The sequence below is a fragment of the Balaenoptera acutorostrata genome, chromosome 17 (assembly GCF_949987535.1).
Source record: "Balaenoptera acutorostrata chromosome 17, mBalAcu1.1, whole genome shotgun sequence".
Taxonomy (NCBI): domain Eukaryota; kingdom Metazoa; phylum Chordata; class Mammalia; order Artiodactyla; family Balaenopteridae; genus Balaenoptera; species Balaenoptera acutorostrata.
Window position 1 is genome coordinate 44,472,118 of NC_080080.1, and position 10,237 is coordinate 44,482,354.

At 36.1% G+C, this 10,237-nt stretch overlaps 1 non-coding gene across 1 annotated transcript; it reads left to right on the forward strand.

Moving 5' to 3' along the window:
- The first annotated feature begins 6,451 nt into the window (after window positions 1-6,451).
- LOC114237096 (U6 spliceosomal RNA) lies at window positions 6,452-6,558 on the forward strand. The gene has a single exon (XR_003622872.2). It is a non-coding gene; the product is annotated as a U6 spliceosomal RNA (small nuclear RNA).
- Window positions 6,559-10,237: the final 3,679 nt, after the last annotated feature.

The window sequence follows — 10,237 nt, forward strand, 5'->3', positions numbered from 1 at the left end:
AAAAAATCTACTCTCAGCAAATTTCAAGTATACAGTACAGTATCATTAAGTATAGTCATTATGCTGTACATTAGATCTCCAGAATTTATTCATCTTACATAACTGAAACTTTATATTCCTTGACCAACTTTTCTCCATTTCCCACCTTCTGACCCCTGGCAAACACCATTCATTCTCTGTTTCTATGAATTCAACTGTTTTAGATTCCACATATAAGTGAAATCATGCAGTATTTCTCCTTCTTTGCCTGGCTTATTTCACTTAGCATAATATTCTCTTGGGTCATCCATGTTGTTGCAAATGGCAAGATTTCCTTCTTTCTTAAGGCTGCATGATATTCCATTGTGTGTACATACTTTATTTTCTTTACCTTTGGTATGTCGACAGACACTTAGGTTGACTCCACATCTTGTGTATTATGCATAATACTGCAGTGAACATGGGAGTGCAGGCTTCTCTTCCAGATACTGATTTCATTAATCTTTGGATATATACAGAGAAGTGGGGTTGTTGGATCATATGGTAGTTCTATTCTTAATTTTTTTGAGAAACTTCCATATGATTTTCCAAAATGAAGGTACCAATTTATATTCCTACCAAAAGTGTACTAGTGTTCTCCTCCACATTCTCACTAATACCTGTTATGTTTTATTCTTTTTTTTTTTGCAATTTTGTTTTTTGGGTTTTTAAAATTTTTTTTTCTTTTTTTTAAATTAATTAATTTATTTATTGGCTGTGTTGGGTCTTTGTTGCTGAGCACTGGCTTTCTATATTTGCAGCGAGCATGGACTACTTTTCATTGCGGTGTGCGGGCTTCTTGTTGCGGTGGCTTCCCTTCATGCGGAGCACAGGCTCTAGGCTCGTGGGCTTCAGTAGTTGTAGCACGCAGGCTCAGTATCTGTGGTTCATGGGCTCTAGAGCACAGGCTCAGTAATTGTGGTGCACAAGCTTAGTTGCTCTGCAGCATGTGGGAACTTCCTGGACCAGGGATTGAACCCTTGTCCCCTGCATTGGCAGGCAGATTCTTAACCACTGTGCCACCAGGGAAGTCTCTGTTTTATTCTTTTGATAAAAGTCATTTTAACAGGCATGAGCTGATACCTCATTGTGATTTTGATTTGCCTTTCCCTGATGATTAGTGATGTTGAACACCTTCCTATACATCTGTTGACCTTTTATATATCTTCTTTTGAGAAATGCTTATTCAGTTCCTTTGCCCATTTTTTAATTGGATTATTTTTCTTCCTGTTGAGTTGTTTTAGTTCCTTATATATTTTGGATATTAACTCCTTATCAGATGTACAGTTTGAAAATATTTTCTCCCATTCCTTAGATTGTCTCTTCACTCTATTGATTGTTTCTTTTTCTGTGCAAAAGCTTTTCAGTTTGATGCAATTCCATTTCTCTATTTTTACTTTTGTTGTCTGTGCTTTCTTGATCATATCCAAAAAATCATCACTCAGACCAATGTCAAGAAATGTTTCCCTGTGTTTTCTTCTAGGAGTCTTACAATTTCCAGTCTAATGTTTATTAACTGTGCACTTTAAATGAGTAGATTATCAGGTATGTGAATTATATGCTAATAAAGCTGTTTTTTTAAAATCCATTTTAAAAAAGAATGAGTTGATGGCTTATAAAAGATCATACTGTATTTTAATGTACAAAGTGAGAAAAAATAATTTAATCATTATGTATTCCTAAGGCTGCCATAACAAAATATCACAGACTCAGTGGCTTAAAACAACAGAAATGTATTGTCTCACAGTCTGGATGCTAGAAATTTGAAATCAAAGTGTCAGCAGGGCTTCCCTGGTGGCGCAGTGGTTGAGAATCTGCCTGCTAATGCAGGGGACATGGGTTCGAGCCCTGGTCTGGGAAGATCCCACATGCTGCAGAGCGGCTGGGCCCGTGAGCCACAATTACTGAGCCTGCGTGTCTGGAGCCTGTGCTCCGCAACAAGAGAGGCCACGATAGTGAGAGGCCCGCGCACCGTGATGAAGAGTGGCCCCCGCTTGCCACAACTAGAGAAAGCCCTAGCACAGAAACGAAGACCCAACATAGCAATCAATCAATTAATCAATAAAAAAATAAATCTTTAAAAAAAAAAAAAAATGTCAGCAGACTTGGTTCTTTCTGAAAGCTCTAAGAATCTTTTCCATGTCAATCTCATTGTTCCTGCCAGTTGCCGATAATCTTTGGCATTCTGTGGCTTGTAGATGCATCACTCCAACCTCTATCTTGATCTTCACATGGCCTTCTTCCTCTGTGTCTTCACATGGCCATCTTCCCTCCTCATCTCTCTGTCTTCTATTCTTATAAAGACACCAGTTATATTGGATTGGGGCCCATCCTAATGATCTCCTCTTAACCTAATTACATCTGCAAAGGACTTGTTTCTAAATAAGGTCACATTCATAGGTACTGAGGATTAGAATTTCAACATATCTTTTGGGGGTACAAAATTCAACCTCATAAAAGACTGTAAGTTATTTCAGTTGATTTTCTTATCTAGCCCCTTGTTTTGAATAGTTTAGTGTTAGGAACAAAGTAGGTACTAAATAAATATTCATTGACTGATTAAACCATTCAATCTATATAGCTGTCTACTTTAATTTGAAAGACCTTTAGGGATAGAGCCTATAATCTTACTTGAATTTATTCCCTAATGTTTAATTAAAGGAGTACTTCCTTCTAATCAAAGGCTTTGCATTTGCATTCTTTGCCAAAATAACTGGCTAATGGATTGTTTGCTGAATTGATCCAATCAGTCATTTAAGTGGAACCCTGTTAACTGGTCATCTCAGTCAAAATGATCTTGAATTTAGTCATGTTGACTCAGCCTCTTTTAAAACAATTTAAGCTAATTTCCTCTTGCTTCATCCTCAGGTAAAAATGAAGAATGTTCTCATAATAACCCTTTATCCTTCTAATATCCAGGCCAAACAATCCCAAAATCTGTAATCTCTCATTCAAGTTCAGATATGGATTTTTAAGGCATTCCAAATACATAAGAAATGTGCATTTGATAATTTTTATTTTAAGAGCAACTAAAGCTCCTTATTATTACACAGTCTTATGTACCTATGTCACTACCTTAAAAAGAAAAATACACAAAAATGTCAATTAGACTTCTTCAAATATCTGATGCTTGCTGAAAGGATTTTTACTATGGATCTTATGCTATTCTTTAATCTATATTACATACACAATTTTCTTGAAATTTCTTCTGTGGTTAAAAGGTATAATCATCTTCTATAGTTAAAAAGCATACCTTGGAACTACAAAAAGTGAAATATTTGCCTTCAGGTTTTTCCTGCTTATTATTATAAACATATATCTTCGTTGAAAATTCCAGAGGTAATTGAATAAAACATACTTTAAAATTCACTTTAATTATTCATTATTTTGCAAAAGGAAATTATATCTAACTTCTCTGTTCACATATATTGAATATTGATGCAACACAAGAAAATATATCTTGGATGATCCTTCTACTCTTTGTGTATTTATATTACTTCCTGGGTTTTCACTGCACCTTTACGTTTCATTTTGAGTAGATTAGACATAAAATAAATTTGAGTATTAGGCATGAGGTGTATGTTGTTTGGGGGAAACTGTTTTACTAAATACATTCAGAACCCTAAAACTCTTTATTGATTCAGATTCATTTACAGAACAGGAAGTGTAAATGGAGCGGATAATTTTAAGGGCTATAAATGGCTTTTAAGAGTTTTATAAATGTATGGAAAAATATCTAAATGTATTTCATGTTGTTTCTGAGAAACATTTTATAATTTGGAGAAATTAACCATGCAAAAGAATTATGTTTCCCTAAATAAAGAAAAAAAAAATTTTTTTTTGCAAGTGACATGAAGAAAAGATTTAGAACGATTTTTTTCTTTATTTTTACTTCCAGTCCTGTGGATTGGGAGTCTCTTCCAGGTCTGGATATCCTTTGATTCTGTCCCTATCTCTGCCTTCTGGATTCTGTTCCTAGCTCCGTATCTATCCTACCTTCTTCCATGGTTCTCAACTTAATTCTCTTACAGTAACAAGCCAATTATAGGCTGATTTCACTAGTGCAACTTATTGTGCTGAATACTGGGGCTATTTGCCTAGATTAAAAGAGGAGGTGGGGAAGATTAATATAGTCTGTTAATCTAGTGATTGACGGTCTCATAAAGCACAATATACAACCTACTACCTTTTACTAGAAAATAGACTTAAGATTTACATTTTTTCTCCTAATATAAGCAATAAGCTCATGCTGTATGTGCAGTTGTTATTAACAATGTCCATATGAATTATCCAGTTCTCTTAACAGTAATAATAATAGCCAACACGTATGAAGCATTTAGTAGAATTACTGTTGTGGCAATTCACATGAGAACCAATAAGGGCCTTATAAAATCTATGTTAGATACAATTATGTCCCATATCCTGAAATGAGAGTATTTTGAAAGCAGAGATCATGACCCACTCATCCCAATATTTTCAGTGCCTAGAAAATGTCTTCCAAAGGTAAAATTCAATAAATACGTACTACTGTTTTGCTTCTGATTTTAATTGTATATATTACAAATAAAGTTGAAACCCACCCAAGAGGGTACTCTCCCCTCCCGAGAGGTAATCACTATTACAAATTTAGTGTTTAACTTTCCTGAAGATATTCTTATATTTTTCAATATAATAGATTTTATATCCATATACAACATGATATTGCTTTGGCAAGTAGTTAAACTTTATACAAATGATATCATATAATAGATGTTATTTTATAACATTTTTGTCCAACATTACATTTTCAAAATATATCTATGTTGGGTTGCTTTTAGCTCTAGTTAATTGATTTTAACTGTGGCATAGCAACATTATTTGACTATACCTAAATGTTGAATTTTGTCAAATGCTTATATATCTATTGATATAATTAAGCATTTTTTTCCTTAATCTGTAAATTTGATGTGTTGTGTTATGGTATTTTTTTCTGGTGGTGAATCATCCTTTCATTCCAGGAATACATTCTAAATTCTATCTTGGGGACTTCCCTGGTGGCGCAGTGGTTAAGAGTTCACCTGCCAGTGCAGGGGACATGGGTTCGAACCCTGGTCTGGGAAGATCCCACATGCCGTGGAGCAACTAAGCCCGTATGCCACAACTACTGAGGCTGTGCTCTAGAGCCCATGAGCCACAGCTACTGAGCCTGTGTGCCACAACTACTGAAGCCCATGCACCTAGAGCCCGTGCTCTGCAACAAGGGAAGCCACCACAATGAGAAGCCTGTGCATCACAACGACGAGTAGCCCCCGCTCGCCACAGCTAGAGAAAGCCTGCGTGCAGCAACGAGGACCCAACGCAGCCAAAAAAAGTTAATTAATTAAAATATAAAATTTAAATAAATAAATAAATGAATTCTATTTTGTCTGATATTAACATAGCTAAAATAACTTTCTATTTATTATCTTTAGAGTACTTACTCAACTACTTATTTTTTCATTTCTTAATTATCAACTCTTCTGTATGTTCTGTTAATAGTAACATATTTTAGTCCAGTTTGACACTAGAGATATTTTAATAGGAGAGTTTAATATACTTACACTTGTTGTGATTGATATATTTGTCTGTATCTCTGTTTTCTATCTTTCACTTTCCAATTACCATGTTGTGTTTGCATCTTTACTCTAATATTCTTCATTTATAGATTTTTAATGTTTTCTAGTGCTTTTTAAATTTCTATACCAGTTTGGAAGCTATTGATTTCTTTTCATAGCAGTTACTTTAAATTATTGACATTAAAAACTTAGTTTAAAATTTTCTTAGGTGAAGAGGCAAGCCAAAACTTGGAGAAAATATTTGCAAAACACATATCCAAATAAGAACTTGTGTTCAAAACATGCAGAAAACTTTCTAAACTAGACAATAAGGAAACAAACAACTGAACTTTTAGAATGCGTAAAAGATCTAAACAGAAACTTCACCCAAGAAGATATACAGATGGCAAATATATAAGCAAATGAAAAGATGCTCAACATCATAAGTCATTAGGGAACTGCAAACTAAAACAACACTACACACCTATTAGAATGGCTAAAATTTAAAAAAAAACAAAAACAAAAGGCTGATAATCCCAAATGCTGGTGAGGATGTGGAGCAACAAGAACTCTCATTCATTGCTGGTGGGACTGCAAAATGGGTACAATCATTTTGGAAGACAATTTCTTACAAAGCTGAGCATAATCTTCCCTTACAATCCAGTGACTGTGCTCCTAGTTACCCAATTGAGTTAAAAATGTATGTCTGCACAAAAATCTGTGCATGAATGTTTATATCAGCTTTATTTATAATCACCAAAACCTGGAAGCAACCAATATGTCTTCAATACATGAATGGATAAACAAACTATGGTACATCTATACAATGTAATATTATTCAGTCATAAAAAGAAATGAGCATGCTCACTTTGGCAGCACATATACTAAAACTGGAATGATACAAAGAAGATTAGCATGGCCCCTGTGCAAGGATGACATGCAAATTCGTGGAGCATTCCATACTTTTTATTATCAAAAAATCTAGAAACAATAAATGTTGGAAAGGGTGTGGTAAAATGGGAACCCTCCTGCACTGTTGGTGGGAATGTAAATTGATACAACCACTATGGAAAACAGAATGGAGATTCCTCAAAAAATTAAAAATAGAACTACCATATGACCCACCAATCCCACTGCTGGGCATATACCCTGAGAAAACCATAATTCAAAAAGAGACATGTTCCCCAATGTTCATTGCAGCACTATTTACAATAGCCAGGTCGTGGAAGCAACCTAAATGCCCATCGACAGGCAAATGGATAAAGAAGAGGTGGTTCATATATACAATGGGATATTACTCAGCCATAAAAAGGAACGAAATTGAGTCATTTGTTGAGACGTGGATGGATCTAGAGACTGTCATACAGAGTGAAGTAAGTCAGAAAGAGAAAAACAAATATCGTATATTAACGCATGTATGGAAAAATGGTACAGATGAACCGGGGGCAGAAGTTGAGACACAGATGTAGAGAACAAACATATGGACACCAAGGGGGGAATACCGCGGTGGGGTGGGGATGGTGGTGTGCTGAATTGGGGGATTGGGATTGACATGTATACACTGATGTGTATAAAATTGATGACTGATTAAAAAAAAAAAAAGAGAGACATGTACCACAAAGTTCATTGCAGCACTATTTACAATAGCCAGGACATGGAACCAACCTAAATGTCCATCAACAGATGAATGGATAAAGAAGATGTGGCACAAATATACAATGGAATATTACTCAGCCATAAAAAGAAACAAAATTGAGTTATTTGTAGTGAGGTGGATGGACCTAGAGTCTTTCATACAGAGTGAAGTAAGTCAGAAAATAAAAATGGTACTGATGAACCTAGTTGCAGGGCAGGAATAAAGATGTAGACATAGAGAATGGACTTGAGGACACGGGGTGGGAGGGGGAAACTGGGGCGAAGTGAGAGTAGCATTGACATATATACACTACTGAGTGTAAAATAGTTAGCTAGTGGAAAGCAGCAGCATAGTACAGGGAGATCAGCTCGGTGCTTTGCAATGACTTAGAGGGGTGGGATAGAGAGGATGGGAGGGAGGCTCAAGAGGGAGGAGATATGGAGACATATGTATGCCTATGACTGTTTCACTTTGGTGTACAACAGAAACTAACAGTATGGTGAAGCAATTAAGCTCCAATAAAGATCTAATAAAAAAATAAAGAAAGAAATGAGCTATCAAGCCATGAAAAGACATGGAGGAACCTTAAATGCATATTGATAAATGAAAGAAGCCAGTCTGAAAAAGCTATATACTGTCTGATTTCAACTATATGACATTTTGGAACAGACAAAACTATAGAGACAATAAAAATAGCATTGGCTGCCAAGGATTCCAAGGGAGGGAGGTATAAAATGCATAGCTTGAACACAGATTTTTCAGGGTGGTGACGCTATTCTGTGTAAAACTAATGGTGGATACATGTTATCATGCATTTTTCAAAACCCCTAGAACTGTACAACACAAAGAATGAAACAATCTAGTTATTGACTATAGTTAATAATAATGCTTCAATATTGGCTCATTTACTGTAACAAATGTACTGCACTAATACAAGATATTAATAATAGACCAAACTCTGTGTGGGGATAAGGGTTAAGGGGTAAGAGTGGAGTAGGTATATGGAATTCTATGTGCTATCAGTTCAATTATTCTATAAATCTGAAACTATTAAAAAAACAAAGTTTATTAATTATTTCTTAATTATCTTTGGTCATCTACATATATATGGCATACTTTTGACAAAGGTGCCAAGTTAATTGAATGGAGAGATAATATTGTTTTCATCAAATGGTGCTAGAACATATATAAACAAAAAGGGGGGGAGACCTCAACCCTTACCTAATAAGATATAAAATATTAACTTGAAAAGGGTCACAGACCTAAATGTATAACATAAAATTATAAAATTCTGGAAGGAAACATAGGAGAAAAATCTTCATGATGTTAGGTTAGGCAATAATTTCTTAGTTTGCACAAAAAGTGAAAATCATAAAGCAAAAACTGCCAAATTGGACTTCATCAAAATACAAAATAGATTACCAGATGAACCACCTAAAGCTCTTTCCATTGGGAGGATTTTCCCTCACAACTCTCTTTTAGGGCCACTCCTGAGCAATCCGCTTTCAACTTTAACCCACATAGGAAGTCAACTCATCCATAAATTATGTTAGACCTGTCTCCTTTCTCGTCTGATAACAAGAAACCTCCGATGTAGCCATAGGTGATGGATGACATAGAAGCCTGGGCCACTTGCTTTTCAAGATTTCCTGCAGCTTCTGGCCCCAATCTTGCCTAATCTCACTTCCACATTATTAATGAATTGCATTGGGCTTTCCCAACATTATAACGTGATGGTTCTGACAGAACACATTCCATGAGGGTCAGTTCTGATCACATGGTTATTTGAGTTTCCATCCTCAGAGGCTTCCTCTCAACCAGGGCCCAGTAGCATGCCAGAGGCTGTTTTTTAAAATGGAGCATAATTTTCTGCAGTGGATGACATGGCCTTACTCCAAAATCCTAGGAGTCTAGGTTATGATTTTCCTACTGGGGCTTGCCTTAAATTCCATAGCATTTTTCTACCACATATACCATTAATATCATTGGACCTGCAAGGTTATGTGGTCCAAGTAGCAAAACTGCTTGTCCTGTATCTAGACATGCTGCCGGACTCTGTTCTGCTCTGGGCTCAGCTTACTAAATGGATCAGAGTAATATTCTCCGGAGTGAAATATGCCTCCTCCAGAATGCAAAGAAGCCTGCTAAAGCATTGTGCTTCCTTCTCACTGATGGCAAAAGCCATCCAATTCCATGGTCCATATAGTTACTACTTCCTATAAATCTCTCAAAGCCTGAGATCTTTTCCTTGCCAGTGCATTCTGTTCCACTGGTGTCCAATCCCAAGTCATCACTGATAAAAATTTAGCTCTTGCACTGCTACATCATTCTAGGGGTTATCAGTACTCTACCTACCAGCAGTGATGGAGTTCTGTCATCTGGTCAGTGAGTGACCCAGCTCTAATATCCCATTTTAGAGTCTGCTTCCTGGGACCATTTCTGGTTCCAAATTTTTCTAGGTCAGTATCCCTGGAAACAGACTCTGAGACAGAGATTTGCATGCTAAAGATTTTTGAGAAATGCTGTAAGAAAAAAGGAAAGCAAGCACTGGGCTGAAGGAGAAGTTGAACTGAGAGACAGATACAAGAGAGACCTCAGCAGATCCCATGAGATGTTACGGAGTTGGGATGACCCTTCAGATTTATCCAACTCTGAGCCAAAAAAGCCAGACTTTTGTATTCCTACATCAACAAGTTGTTGGATATGGGCTGCCCCCAGAAAGGGGCCTAACCTTGGGTGAAGGAACAATTCAAATGATAGAGACTCAGCTTTGAGCCATGAGCATCCAATACTCTGAACAGCTGTGGAAATTTTTCTAAAAAGTCTAAAGTCACACAATAGTTCTATTTTTCTCAGATCACAAAGCTCATAGCCTATGCTAGCTACACACTTACTGTCCCTACTTTTGTTCTAAACACACACACAAAAAATGTATTTTATTTTCCAATTAGTATATTACTGAATTTACTAATTTGCTCAAAGTTTTTGCATGTGTTCCATCCCTTCCTGT